The following is a 16,515-nucleotide window of genomic DNA, read 5'->3' on the forward strand; positions in this document are numbered from 1 at the left end:
ATTAAAGCAATACAGTCCTTGAAAAATAACCAACAAATCATAATTCGCCCCGCCGATAAAGGCGGTGGTATTGTTGTCCTTAACAGGGATGACTACATCAGGGAGGTGGACAGGCAACTGTCCATTCAGAGTTGCTATAAAAAATTATCTTTTGACCCTACTGGTTTATATAAAAGAGAAATTGATTCCATCATTGAACTTGGTTTCACTAATGGATGGATTGATGTACACACCAAGAACTTTTTGATACAGGATTTTCCCAAAATCCCTCTTCTGTATATTCTGCCGAAGATACATAAGTCTCTCAGTCTGCCGCCTGGCAGACCTATAATCTCGGCACGTGGCTCTTTATGTCAAACCCTCTCACAATATTGTGACTACTTTTTGCAGCCCGTGGTACTACAAAACCCTTATCATTTGAAAGATACTACTGACTTTTTGTTGAAATTAAAACAGTTTGGGATACCACCTGTTAACTGTCTTTTGGTTTCCTTGGACGTAACCAGTCTATATACGAATATTACACACAATGCAGGCATTGAGGCAGTGCGCCGTGTATTGATGCTTAATCCCCATTACAAAGGTCCACCTGTTGATTATTTGATTTTGCTTATGGAGATTATTTTGCATAAAAATTATTTTTTGTTTAATAATGCATTTTTTTTACAGCTTCAAGGAACCGCCATGGGTTCAAACATGGCACCGTCTTATGCCAATATTTTTATGTATGATTTTGAGACCACATATATCACATCAGATCCACTTTTCTCCAAATTTATCAGTTGTTATTTTCGGTATATTGATGATTTATTTTTTGTTTGGTCAGGGACAATTGTAGATTTAGAATTGTTTGTGGAGCAATTAAACCATAAGGTTGAGAACATCACTTTCACGTGCAGGAGTAGTGCCGACAGTATTGAGTTCCTGGACGTTTTGGTATCTATTAAAAATAACTCCTTTCATACGGAATTATTTAAAAAACCCACGGACAAAAATACACTACTTTTGGCAGACAGCTTTCATCCACGGCCCTTGAAGAAAGGACTCCCTTACTCACAACTCGTTAGAGTTGTTAGAACAACATCAGATCCTTCTAAGCTCCCTATAGCCCTACACAAAATGGGTGATAACTTCATTCAGCGGGGGTACAGTAAAGATGAAGTCGATGAAGCAATAGATCGATGTTTGCTGCTGAAACAGGATGATCTTCTATCTACACAACGTGTCGATGCTACTTCTGACAGATTGGTTTTTCCCACGACTTACTGCACTTCCTCTGGTTTAATTAGGAAGACCATTACTAAGCATTGGCACATACTACAAGCTGACCCGATCCTTGGACCTAGTTGCACGAATCCACCTCTCTTCAGCTATAAGAGAAGTCGCAACTTAAGAGAACGCATCACATTCTCTGACATTAGTCCAGGTATACACACTAATCTGCATTGGCTTTCACTGCAAAAAGGAGCCTATAAGTGTGCGGGCTGTGCAAATTGCAGATTTCTCTTGCTGGGAAAAACCTTTACACATCCAATTACCAAAAGTAGCTATACTATAAGACATCGACTGACGTGCGATTCTCGCTATGTGGTATACATCATTCTCTGCCCATGTAATAAACTCTACGTGGGTAAAAATATCCGTATGCTAAAGGAACGTATATCCATGCACAGGAGTTCAATCAAGAAGGCCTTTACAGCTTTAGATTCCAGCACACCACCAGTAGCCAGGCATTTTGTTACTAGTGGTCACACTATGGCTGACTTTAGATGTATGCCAATAGATCACATCCCCCCACTACGTAGGGGAGGCGATAGACATCGGTTACTTCTGCAACGTGAATGTGAATGGATCTACAAGTTAAATTCAACTGCGCCCAGTGGTTTGAATGAAGAACTTATTTTGACTCCTTTCATTTGAATTTTCATTGGTACTACTGTTTTACAGTCAACTGACCAAGATAGTATACTTTATGTCAAATTGTCTCTATCTGGGATCGCTGTTGACAATGCCACTAATGCAACTTACTACCATTTCTATTTCTTTGTTTTTTGTGTTTTTTATATAATTTGTTTTTTATGATCAATTAGCCTCTATGTCGATATTCTCCTACTAATGCGGCTTTGTATGCCTGTTTAAGATGATAGTTATATAGGACCTATTGGCCCTTAGAATAAGTATCGACATACAGGTTATTTTTCATCATGTCCTATAATATACTTTTTATTATGTGTTATTTTCTTTTTTTATTTCATATTCTTATGCTGTATTTTTTATTTTTATTTTTATGTACAGATTAATGTATGTGACAAGTTGTGTACCTTGAACACATAGGCGGTGACATTGCCAGTGATCTGAGGCCGGTTTTTGTATTGGCGGAAGTTGATTGTCGCGATGACGCGACATCACTTCCGGCACAGCGGTACTTATGTTAGTGCCGTGGAAATGTACCCCGGCACTTGAGTTCCGTTGTTTGGCGGATGTTGACAAACGCGGTCGCGTGTTGTCACTTCCGGTACAACGGAACTGTTGATAGTGGTCTGGGCAATTTTGTCCTGCTTTTGTAGTTCCACACTGGTCTGTTCACATACCCCTGGGAGGTTTTTGAATCACTGGTGATTGGGCAAAACAGGTGTATCTGATTTATGCAAATTGCACAGCTTTATAAGGTTCTCTGTTTGAACACTATGTTGTAGCTGACCCCATGATGAAGGTGTGACAACCGAAACGGGCCGTTGGGATGGCTGTTCTGCTTGAATACTGCTGAAAGCCTCATGATGAGTACTAAAAACTTTTTTCAAAAGGCCTGATAATGCTACTGATTCATTAAATGTTTTTCATATTTTTTCATATGGTGGTGTGCTGGTCTCCTTTTGTCTAAACCCTTTCAGGGTAAGCATTGGGAACTATGGTATATACATATATGTATATATACATACATACATACATACATACATACATATATACACACACACACACAATTCACAGCCTGTACAGTGTCACCGGCATCTCTGGCAATAGACAGCGCTAACACGCTCACAGCTTCGCAAGCTCCATGACGTCAGCGCATTCACGTATTCAGCAAGCCATGCCCAGATATAATTAAATGTACATGACCTGGAAGGGAGTGGGTCCAGATTAGTATCCTTCCTGAGCCATGCAGCCTCTAGTCCAATTATAGGGTGATTATATATATATATATATATACACACACACACACACACACACACACACACACACACAGTAAATTGTCCGGCGACACTCACGGCAAATGAAAACACAAGGAAGCTCTGGTAGCCGACGTTCAATGTTATTGGGTCAAACGTCGACTACCAGAGCTGCCTTGTGTTTTGATTTGCCGTGAGTGCCGCCGGGCCATTTACTACATATCTGGGGAACCGTGCTAGGTTCTTTGTGGAGGGCACCGGCTGTTATGTTGTTATTTTCCTTGGGAAGGAGTGCCGCTTGACTGCTATTGTGTATATATATATATATATATATATATATATGTATGTATGTATGTATGTATGTATGTACCGTATGTATGTATGTATGTATAAAGGACCACAGCCTTACCATCTCCAATCTGCGTCATTTTTGCTGATAATATTAGTCGCATTGCAATGCTACTAGTAGGGAGGCAGAACCTTTGCTGTCATTAATGATTAAAATAATACGTAGAAGATACTTATGACACATTATGTGTCACAAGTATCTTCTATATATTAATGTAATAATTTTCTCTGTTTAAACCTTGTTTAAATCGATTTTGGAGACACAAGAGCAGTGCCTTCTGCTGCCAATTATAAATGCCCAGAAGCAGAGGGCTGTAAAAGCTTATAATTTATTTATTTTTTTAAAGTAGTGTAAGCGACACCTATACAAGTGCCTCAGTGCAGGGATACGCTTTCAGCCCATATGAAAGCGGTCCCCTGTTATGGAAACCAATGTCATTGGCCAGCAGATTCACCACCGACAGTGACCGTGTCCGGCTGTCACTGTCAGTGCTGTACAGTTAGAGAGAGAGCCAGTGTCAGCAGGTGTCTGCTGCAGTGTCAGGGCATATAAGTGTTTAGTTATACACACAACACCACGGCACTATCCTTGCACTCCTTCCCTCCCTGTCCCACACATGAAATTACGTGCACCTCCGGGTGGGCCCCCTCCTATGAATGGCGCAGTAGACTCCGGCATTGCGGCCGCCATGAACCAGAGACCAATTTGGCTACTGCGCAGTGGCCATTTTGGCAGCCATTTCCGCTGCGACCAGCACTGGACTCCGTAATGGTAAGTATTAAAATCGGTGCAGTGTGGGCACCCCTGGACCCAGGGGCCAGTATGCACCGCACACATTGCACCCATTATAGAAACGCCAAGTTTGAGGAGCAGGCACACTTCGTGGCGTGGTGGTGGGTTGTAGCAGGCATCAGGAGCGGTAGTGGCTGGTGGCATCATGAATTTAGCAGTGGCATCGACTGTAGGACTTTAATGCCTGCTGAGTCCTGCTGCCACCGCCGATACCTGCTGCCACTAAAGACGCTGGAAGTCCTGGTGGGTTGGTGGACGTGCAATAGAGATATATGGGCGCCGCCCACCAAGCTGAAGCTGCAGATAAATAAATTATTAAATAAGCCCGTGTTGTGTTTTTCTTTTAATATTTCTTTTATAAGGGGACTATAAGTACCAGTGGGCCTTTAATTCACTGCATGCTGGTACTTGTGGTTCTCCAAATACCAGCATGAGGGGCAGGCTTGCTGGGACTTGTAGTCCCACTGTAAAGGACAATATTACTTTTTACACTTGCACAACCTACCAAGCCCGCACCCACCACCCAGGGGTGCTGGGTATAATCCCAGGCTTCAGCAAAGGCCTGGGGTACCCTGGAGAGAGGGGACCCCTTTATTGCAGAGGTTCCCACATCCCTGTGAATTCCTAGCATGGGCTGACTTGTTGGGGGGGGGGGGGGGGGAGTGAATGCTTTGGACACAGGATCCCATCAAGTGTGTCTCCTGGCTGTGGCATTACCCCTCTTGCTGGTGGAGCCTGGTGCTGGTTCTAAAAATATGGGGGACCCCTACTCTTCCCCTTTATATTTTTAGAACCAAGGCTGGCTCCTAGGGCTCGATGCTGGTTCATCAAATAATGGGGAACCCAACACATTTTGTACATACTTCTACACATTAGCCAGTGCCTCACCAGCCACTGACCTCACCGCACGCCACTGGCTACTAGATGCACCAGGCTGATAAATTTGATATGCAACACATGTATATCTGTGTGCGACTGAGTTTGTATATGGACAAAAAACTTGGCATGGAAAAAGCTGTGGCTGCTATTTTGTAGCACTACGTATACAGATTCAGAGAATCCGCCACTCTCATGCATACAAGTATTGCATATCAACACTTTTGAAAACCTCAAATAGTGGTTGCAAACTATAAATCATCAAGAACAGACGTGGACACATCCAGTATGCTTTATATGTGTTTTTTCTTGTTTTTTAAAGGGTGACAATTTTTTATTTAATTTTTTTTTAAACACTAAGGTCGCCTTATAGGATTTTTGCTATATGGGGGACCGCTTCTGGTTTGAAGACCACAACTGAAATGGGTTTTTAAAACTTTAATGGCGGGATGTACTAAAGTAAAAATGTGGTAAAACCGCTGTTTTCGGGGGTTTTACCGCATTTTCATATGTACTACTGCCTTGCCGCTGGGTTTTCGGTGCGGAGGGTAACGCCAGCTTTTGCTGGAGTTACCCTATAGAAGCCTATGGGCTTCCTTCTGCAACCATACTGAGGAATCCAATCAGATGCCCCCCGCGTACCTCTGGGCTGAGGAGGCCTCCGTCCGTAGCTCCGTCCAGCGCCCAGCTCTGGACACCACAGGCGGGATGTCCTGCCCCAGCAACCCTCCTCCCCCGGCCCAGCCTGGCAGCCAATCTTCATACCGTAAAGGCACCTCCTTTCCCAGCACCAGGCTGCGCTTATTGGTGGAGCCTGTTGTGACAGCAGCGGGGGAGGAGCCAATGTCTCTGTCCCTATTCCCCTGGAGTCACAGTGCAGGTAAACACCGGCCTCCTTTTCTCCAGCAGCAGCCGGCATGGCAAAGGACAGCTCTCATCGGTGAGAGCTGTCCTTTGATATACTAATCGCATATGTTAGTACATTCGCCACACCTTAGTACATCCCGCCCTAAATCTGTTAAGCCATGTTTCTCCCAGGGTGGTTTTTTACTAAAGTCCAGCACAACAGGAAGAGGAAACAGGGGTTATTAATAATGACATAGTGAGGGATGGATTAACAAAACATTACCAAAATAATATTTCAGAGGATTAATAAATAACAATTCATGAGCTATTATTAGAAGACATGCCAATAACTACAGTATTTCCTCACTTTTACAAGAGAAATTGTTTGTAATGTAAATATTTTTAATTAAAAAACAACACCTTACACCTCTTCAATGACTGATGTTTATAGACAACATTTATATGGAATGACCAAATTATTCCACTTTCAACGGCTATACTTTACCCAGCAGAAGGCCATAGTCTTGGAGCAGGGACACTTTGCAGACCCTTTGCTCAGCACCTTATGTAAAGCTGCTTTCCTTATACTGCCTTTCCCCCTGATTCTGTGCATCACTATGTAGAGAACTAGATGTTCTAATCTCTGAAGCCACATGAAACCACGAGCCAGCTATTGCCCATATCAGCCTTTATACGGATTTCCTTTTTTTCCTTGTACTCCATCTTTCTGCTGCTCAGACCATAGAAATCTTTTTTTTAATCAGCCATAATAATAATATATGCATATATTTTTTTTAACAAACTATATTGCTTATATTTCATTGTCTTATCTAAAATGTAGTTTCAAATGTTTGTTCACTACAGCAATACTTTACATTTACAGTGCTGGTATAGTTTTCAACTAAAATGTTTAGCAATTTAACTTGTCCTTTTTTCAGTTCATCTGAATCATGGCCAACTAATTGTTTAACAAACTGTAAAGCGAGGAGCACAGGGCATAACAAACCATAATATAAATTTTGCTTAGAAGTACATAGACTTCTTGATAACATTGTTTTCCCTGTGAGACAACAATCAATCAAAGACAAAACAGTATTAGTACAAACACACAAGAGAGGGTAAAAATAGATCAGGCAAGGCATGCGATAATTTCCTCTGTAACAATCACAGGGAAAACATTGGAAGTGAGAAAACGTTCATCACAGATTTCACGCTTTATAAAATTCCCAATAAGTCTAAGGCAAGGGCATAGCTACCATAGGTGCAGGCAGTGCAGCTGCTATGGGGTTTTACCCTTGGGTGGTACATAGTGGCCCTGCAATATACTGTAGCTAGGTATGAACTGGAGGGCATTATAATGTTACATAATATGAACTGGAGCACTGTAATGTTGCACAATATGAAGTAGAGGCACTGTAGTGTTGCATAATAAGAACTGGTGACACTGAATGCCATAATGTGAATTGGGGGATACAGTGTTACATAAAATGGACTGGAAGCCCTACAATGTGACATGATGTGAACTAGGACCCTACTATGTTTCAGAAAATTAACTAGGGGACTGTTATGGGGCAGAAAATTAACAACTACTGCAGAGAGGACAGGAGACCCTTCAAAATGTTGCTATGGGGCCCACAATGTTCTAGCTATGCCCCTGGTCTAAAGTATTGCACAGGGTAAACTGGGAGACTGTTTCAGTGCTAAAGAGGACAAAGACAGTGTCAAGAAGGTGATTAAAAATTAGAGAAGCACACACAATCAGGAACAACACACATGCTTTCACCTCCACTCCTATCTTGGTGTGGAACAGAAAATGACTTTAACCAAGCAAATAAATAATTACCACATTACTGGACAAACTGAAAAACTAGAGGCCAAAGACTCCAAATTTGTACCCCCCTCTCCATTTTCAGGGATTACGATAATCTCAAATTTAATGCTGGGATGCAAAAAAATTGGTGTATACCACAGGCTCAAGATTGGATATTTCCCCTCCAAAGGAACATCTTGTGGGTTTCTTTTTTCCATTTTTTTATTGCATTTTTATTTACATATTTTGTGACAGATGCCTTATTTTCATTTCACAGCTCCCAGTTACATGCATGTGAGCATACCGGTGTGTCTTGTTTATTTTATCCATATTTTATTTTTAAATAAAGCAGCCCCTTAGATGTTTTAGCAGCACCTCGTGAGCAGCCCAGGATCGGGCAAGTTGAGTTCGGGTGGGTTCAGTATAGTGCTAAGCAGGACTGTGCAGTGATTTTTTTTTGTTATTCAGCCCCTGCCCAAGTGGAGTTTACCACTCTAATCCAAACTCATTTCATATTACAAGTAGGACTGTGTGAGGAAGCAATGCTAACCTTTGTGCCACAGCATGCCTCAGCCTGGCAAGCCAGGCATCGTCCTGGCTGTAAGACACCATGAGACTCCATACTGGGCCCTTATTCAGTAACTGTTTGTGCCTCACATGAGCTCCTGGCCCATCTAGTGCTGCAGTGCAATGGCAAGCTGATGCAATGTAACATCACTGAAACGCTGTTCTTCTATCACCGCAAGGTCTTGCGATAACACTATGCAGCCCTTACATTGTACAATTATTAAGGAGAAAACATTTACAAAATAAAGGAAAAGAACCCTGTACAACAAATGCGCATCTTGTAAATTATCCCAAAATGTGGAACATTAATAAATCAAAATTAAGGTTGACTAATTGGAGCCATTCATTTGAGTCCCTAACATGAAATAATTGAGAAGAACCTCTCTATAATGCTGGGTATACAGTGCACACTAGAAGATATATCTACTAGAGATGAGTGGGTTCAGACAGGGCACCCCTGGAGTTATACGGCAGCGCCTCTGGATTTATACAGCAGATAGGCAGCACCCCTGGATTTATACAGCAGATAGGCAACACCCCTGGAGAATTACACAGCACAGCAGACAGGCAGCAGCACCCCTGGACATTTAAACGACAGTTGGGCAGCACCCCATGACTGATAGGGCAGAGGGGCAGCACCCCAAATAGGGCAGTACCTCTGGAATGATGTAGCAGACAAAAGACGTGCAAGATGGAATTGTCCTTAGGCCCACCCTCCCACCCTTATGTTGTATAAGCAAAACATGCACACTTTAACAAACCAATCATTTTAGCGACAGTTCTGCCACACAATTGTGGCTGAAATTATTGCTTTTTTTTGGTGGGGGACCAAGCAAACCAATTAATCTCTCCTTGCACAAACTGGCTCTACAGAGGCAAGATGTTGTCCTCATCCTTATCCTCCAATTTCTCACCCTCTTCAGTGTTTACATCCTTCTACTCATCCTCACAGAGAAATAATTCCACACCGAAGAGCTGGATTTGTTGGTATTTTGCCCAGGCGTGACAATGAGCTTTTTCATCCCATGGCAAACAACTATCTCCACTGGTGCCTTATTCAAACAAACCACATCAACATTAGAATCCTTATTATCAACTTCCTCCTCAGCGCCAGCTACACCAATATCCTCCTCATCGTGGTGTACGTCTACAATGACATCCTCAATCTCAATATCAGCAACTGGACTGGCGGTGCTCCTCCCAGCACTTGCAGAGGGTGTGCAACTGGTGGTAGGAGCCTCCACTTCTCATATCTAGAGAAGGTCAGGCCTAGACATCGCAACACACTTGGACTCTCCTTGGGGATTTGTGAGATCTCTGAACGCACAGTTGTTTTTTCCTGTGCTTTAACAAGATTTATTTTTTTATTTTTTCAAGAGGGAGGAAGGTTTCCATCTTCGTGAGAAGCTGAGCTACCAGTCATGAACATAGGCCAAGGCCTAAGCCTTTCCTTGCAACTTTCTGTTGTGAATCTTTTTTTTGGTTATTCATTTTTGCTTCTTGGATTTTACATGCCCTCTATGACATTGGACATCAGCCTTAGCAGACAACAATGATGGAATTGCATTGTCAATGTCATGACTGGTGGTAGCAGCAAATTCAGCACTAGTACTAGGAACTGGAAGTGGTTCCTGATCTTTCACTTTTTTTCTTCCAAATTTTTGTTCTCCATTTCACAGGATAGCGCCACTTTATTTTTACAGCACCCATGTATTTTTACAGCATACAGGACAGGGCCAGAGTTCCTTTATTTTTACAACACCCCTGTATTTTTACAGCATACAAGACAGGGACACAGCACCCCTGTATTTTCACAGCACCCCTGTATTTTTACAGCATACAGGACAGGGCCAGCACCCCTGTATTTTACAACATACAAGACCGGGACACAGCACCCCTGTATTTTCACAGCACCCATGTATTTTTACAGTATACAGGACAGGGCCCCTGTACAGGACAGGACAGCAACACGCCTGTACAGCACCCCTGTACAGCACTCCAAACAGCACAGGACATCACAGGATAGCATCCCTGTACAGCATACCAAACAGCACAGGACATCACAGGATAGCATCCCTGTACAGCATACCAAACAGCACAGGACACCCCAGGACAGCAACCCTGTACAGCACCCCTAACTGCATAGGACACCACCCCTAACAGCATCCCTAAAAAGCACACACTGACCCCACCACCCACAGAGATACAGAGGTCTGTCTCCCTCACTCTCCAAGTCCGGAGTGAAAATGGCGGCGACACGCAGCTCCTTACATGGAATATAAAACCCGCGAGAATCTGACAGCACGATGATGACGTTTTGCCTCGTTCTGAGATCAGACTCTGGTGAGAAGTCCCGAGCCGGGCTCAGATCACGAAGTTCGGGGGGGTTCAGATCTCTGAGATCCAAACCCGCTCATCTCTATTTAAAACATCGGGCAGACTCACATGGAACCTGCCCATACCTGCAGTTCAGAGGATATTGCATTTACCACCAAGACTTTGATACAACTGTGCCAGCTTTTACCCATCTGCAACTAACTTGATAACAAGATGCCATTTAATGCAAATAAAATAACATTTGCAAACAAACTCAGAAATGGGCTATGTAATGAGTGTCCCAAAATGCACACTTGGGTGGAACCAGTGGCATCAGAATGGAGGGGACAAGGTGGCAGCATGCCCCCCCAAACATGAAAGAGGTACAGGCGCTGGGGAGGGGGAGTGCTTACCTCCAGTTTCCCGATGAGACTCCTACTGTACTTCAAGTCAGCCGCCGGCACCGCAGTGTGCTGCCCCCGTCGTGTCCGGTTCTTCACCACTGATGCATTACTGGGTGGGAGACAAAGATGCCCCAGCAGGCCCAGCATTGCCACGCCTCCTCCCAGTAATGCATCCCTGAAATGAAAAGCCGACCAGGACAGGACAGGACATATGGCAGAAGGATGCGGCGCTGGCAGCAGCCTTTATACAGTAGGAGTCTCCGCGGTGAGCCAGAGGTAAGCACTCCCCGCACAGGGGGGAGCACCAAAATCTATATTTTACTATGCCCCCCCCCCCCCCCCCCAAAATACAAAACATTCCTGCGACCCTGGGTTGAACTAAATATGCACTTTGTGTTGGTCACTGTATATTTGCCACACAAAATAGGGAGTAACTGAGCAACCTTAAGTGTACCACTACAGGTGTTAGATGTGTGCACTGAACAAGAATGTAAAACAGCAAGTTGAATATCTATTATTAATCTGTGAGAATGTTTGCTCTTGATTGGCATAACTGTACCATATTTTGCAGAATTTTTATGTGCCTAGAATCAGTTATGTTCAATAACACTGTATGAAAGGTTCCATTCAAGCTAAATCATTTTTTTCCTGATAGGCATTTTGGGGAATAACCTCCCCAAAATGCAGATAAAAAAAATACATATTTTTTTAGCCTATCTGCATCCACAGTCTTACTGCATCTGATCATCTATAATCCTGAGCTCCTAATATGGTGTACATGGGTGTATCATATTTAAAGGAGAAGATAGGGAAATGATAGTCTAAAATGATTAATGATTACAGTACTAGATGAAAGGTCTGTACAACAAAAATGTAGTAATGATGACATTAGCTCAGCATGTAAGGTATCCCATAAGCCATATATGTCACATGGCAGGTACTCGACCCCCTTACCACACCCGGCACTGCCGCTTTACTGGCAGGCACATATCCGCTGACCAGTGACCACAGGGTGTCCCTATTGTTCAACCCTCTGGAGAGTGTTTCTGTATTCTGGCGCTACTTGAGTGACCCATATTGCTTGAGGTCAGCTGATTCAATTGCAGCAAATCCCAGAGGCAGAGAAAGCTGTGCAGGGAGCTGGCAGTGTGATCAGTTATGTGCTTCCGATGGACACAGGCTGATCACTGTGAACAAAAAAAAAATCGATTTACCAGACCCAGGGACCGGTGATGATGCTCCGGTGCTGGCCATCAGATCCTCCTGCTGCCACCGTGACCCTCGGTACAGTAAAGTGATAATGCAAAGCGGTATCTCAATTTACAGTACAGAACCAGGGGTCACAGCAGGAAGAGGATCCAAAGACCGGCAACCCTCCAATCACCAGTCCTCTGAGCAGAGGTAAAGTGAGTCACCGCATATGCTGGGGGGGGGTAGTAGGGTAGTCGTAAAATGGGAGTAGCCAGGCGGTGGTGGTGGCAATGTCAGCATCAGTGCATGCACCGCACTTACTCTGGGTATTTTTTTTATTAAAAATGCCCTGAAAAGCCTGTGGAGGGCCATTGCAGGGATATAGCTTTCTTGCAAGCTCTGTCCCTGCATGCAGTTATGGATACATCCATCCATCCCATGTAATTAAGCAGATTGGGACGATTTTATCATTTTTATTGTGATAAATTGCCCCCTAAGCATTACAGTGGGCATCAACTCTATGGGAACACTCTGTTTCTATTCTCTCTGACTTTGGGGAAGTTTATTGAAACCTTCCAAAAAAATCGTTGAACCTGGAAGAGTGGTCTCCACCTGTAGCAATATTTTACACATTTGTCAGGGAACTTGTACAGTGGCTCAATATACCATGCAATGAAGTGTTCTCCTATCTGCTCCATATCCTGAGGGTGGAACTACATGAGAAGAAGTATCATTCAACCTTCTAGTTTCATACACTCTTGTGCAAACCAGTCCTGCGCAGCAGTCCCAGTACAGAGTACAAAATAAATATAGTATCTGACACCATATCCATAGATGAATTAGAACAGCAGCTCCATGTTCAGCAACATTTTGGTTTGGTTTCCTTAAAACACAGATGAGATTGGTAGGGCTCACACATACTAGCCAACCTGATCTCAATAACACATTCTTAGTCTGAATCTTACAGCAAAATCCATCCACTACTGAAGGTGATTGACTCCTTCAGAATTTTTCAGCCTGCCTTTAGAATTTAGTAGACTTTAATCTGCTACAAAAGCGCCCCCCCCCCCCCCCCCCAAAAAAAAAAAAAAACTTTTGTAAGAGATCTTCTTTTAGCACTAAAGGGCACATACCAAATGACACCAGTTTTTATGTTTCCGACCTCACCACGAGTTCAGGGCCAGATATCGAATTCCAGATAGCTGCATTGCAAGGACGGCTGCTTCAAAAAGTTGATTAGATCCATCTTTGTAAACCATAACTTCTTCCAATTTACGACAATATGTTGAAAGTAGCATTAGTAATGGTGCATATTCCTCTATATGAGAATGCAAATGTACTACTAATCTATGGGACACAAATTCCATACGTCAAATATAATCCTTATTACGGCCGGAGTTAAAAATCAAGAGGATGAGAACCTCAAACAAACAATGTTATATGCAATAGTCCCTATGGAGAGGCTGTCATCTTATTTGCAGAGGAAAACAGGTTTGGTCTTTATATATTATTGGAACCCCTACCAATGGCAAATTGACCTTAGGGCCCTCTGGGTAGATTCCTGTGTTGGTGAAGTCTTTTTAATTTGTTTACATGTGGCCCTGCCCTTCACATGACAGACAGCCCACTCAGGATGCAGTCAATATACCCACTGTTGGGATCCCAGCGTTCAGAAGACCGACACCGGAATCCAGACAGCCGGTGAAATATAGACACCCGGCATCCCAACAAATGCGGGGTATTCCCACTTTGTTGGTGGGTCCACACCACAAACCTAGTGGAAATATAACTTGTGGCGAGTGAAGTGAGCCACCAGGCCGACAAGTGGTGAGCGCATTGAGCCCGTGAAGGGAACCCCTGCTTCACTGACAGGATTCCAGCAGATGGGTTGCCAGCTGTCGGTATACTGACAGCCGGCATCCCGTCTGCCGGTAAAACATACTGGACTCGCCCACTCACTGCACTGTGCAGTCACATTCGTTTTGTTTTTCCATCTCTGTGTATTGTCTGCAGTACATCAACTCTGCCATCCATCTGTATATGTTTCATAAGAGGGTGTATACAGCATTTGTGTATGCCTTTCATCAGTATATATATCACTCTGGTGCTGCTTATGTAAGACTCATGCTCATGTAAGGCAACTTAAATACATTTTTATCAGGGCCACTTTTAGTTCCCTACCCACCGTAGGCATCGGAATGGGAAGGGGGGAGGCAAGGGGGCAGCATGCTCCCCCAAAATATGTCAGAGGCGCAGGGAGGGGGAGCACTTACCCCAAGATTACTGCAGAGACTCTGACTTTAAAACTCCGGCGCCGCAGTGTGCTACCTCATGTCCTGTCCAGCCGGCTCTTCACAGAAGCATTACTGGAAGGAGGCGGGGATGTCCCAGCAGGCTTACCAAGGCCACGCCTCCTCCCAGTAATGCATCTGAGAGTCGGCTAGGACAGGACGACACGGGGCAGCACGCTGCGGCGCTGGAGCTTTGGAGTCAGATTCTCCGCGGTGATCTGGGGGGTAAGCGGTCCCTGCATGAGGTGGGGGTGGATAATCGTGCGCCAAAATTTATTTTTATACATGCCCCCCCCAACCACAACACATTCTGGCGCCCCTGCTACCCACCCTTGATCCCTACCCTCTCACAATTTCAGCATTAACAGATTATATACATTTTTAATTGCTCCTCTTATTTACCTCTTTCTCGATAACAGCAGTAACTTTTTATTTTACTCTCTGCTACCCCATTCCTCAATCATGGACTCTGGGCATGAATCAGAGTTGTATATTAATGCATTTGCAGCTGCAATCCCGTGCGCAGCGTATGTGAAAAAATATGCAAATTACACGGACATCTGAATTTCTATTGAGACGCTGACTGGCGGCTTTGCAGATTCAAGCAATTGCGTACAAATACACAGTGGCATTGGCAGATCCTTCTATAAATGACTCCCTGGCACCATGTTTTATGCGTATGGGATCACAGTCATAGGCTAATACATGCCCCCAAAACTATACACCTGTAGTTATGCTGCCACCCCAATTACCTTCCCCAACGGTCTCTGACTGTCAATCACTTTTGCGAATAAATTCTCGCTGAAAGCGGCATCACTAAGGTACCTTGGCGCATGCGCTGTGTGACTCAGATGCATGCGCAGTTTACCAATAATCACTCAGCTCCGTAAATAACGGCACTGCGCACAACGCAGGCCATTTATTATTTATGTTTTCCACTCTCATTGGTTCTGCCATTTATTTCCATTGTAACCATATTTTTCTAAATCGCAAATTTGAAAAACTGAAGAAAAAAAAATTAAAGGGTGTAAAAAGAATTCCTCCATAAGGGATCGCACACATGGCAGTCATGTAATGCCAGCAACTTAACTCCTCAAATTCTTCACCTCAAGTTAATTTGAGAGAAAGACCTGCATTTGTTTTTTGCCTTTACAATATATGTCCATTTCACAGGGGTTAAAGCAATTTTAAATACACATTTTACAGTAAAGCATCTGCTAGCATTTGGAGAAAAGCCACATTTGCTATCAGAGCTCCTGAATGGGAATTTATCTCACGGTACTGCTTTGCTTTTACAAATGTAGCAGGCGACACAGTAACCCACAGCTGAAATAAATCACTCCCAGGCTGCACAAACCAACTACCATTACATTACCATTTGTTCTCATGAGAGATGCAACAGAAAAATTACATTAGTGCTGAGGCAACAAATATGTCACGTATCTGTATCTCTAATTTCAGTACACCTGCTACTATCAATTATCTAAATCAACTCTGTTCTTAATTTCCATCTTGAATTTGGTTTTCAGCTAAAGAATATTATAGAGTTCACATTTCCATTTTGATAAGATGCACCTTACTTTCTGTGTCTGTCACTAGGCCTATAGAAGACATGCCAATATTATCACTAGATTTACCCATTGTGCACATACATTTATGTGACCTGATCTTCAAAATGCTTCTGCTGACTTGCTACAGATGCAGCCGCCACTTTGTGTGCTCAGCTAATATTCACGAAAATGCAAAGTCTTATCCCTTAGCTATGTCTCAGTTTATTAGATAATTGATTGGCTACTGCACATATAGACACACACTTGTTCTAAAGAAATTATTGAGAAAACTGTTGCATTGTAATCAATTGTAACAGTTTATAGATGGAATATAGATTTCCAGACCTGACTTAAGT

At 43.3% G+C, this 16,515-nt stretch overlaps 1 protein-coding gene across 3 annotated transcripts in view; it reads right to left on the reverse strand.

Moving 5' to 3' along the window:
• The window catches only part of THSD4 (thrombospondin type 1 domain containing 4), a 1,279,073-nt gene that overhangs the window by 1,037,809 nt on the left and 224,749 nt on the right, over positions 1-16,515 (reverse strand). The gene's annotated exons all lie outside the window — the stretch shown is intronic.

Source organism: Pseudophryne corroboree, chromosome 6 (genome assembly GCF_028390025.1).
Source record: "Pseudophryne corroboree isolate aPseCor3 chromosome 6, aPseCor3.hap2, whole genome shotgun sequence".
NCBI classification, from domain to species: Eukaryota; Metazoa; Chordata; class Amphibia; order Anura; family Myobatrachidae; genus Pseudophryne; species Pseudophryne corroboree.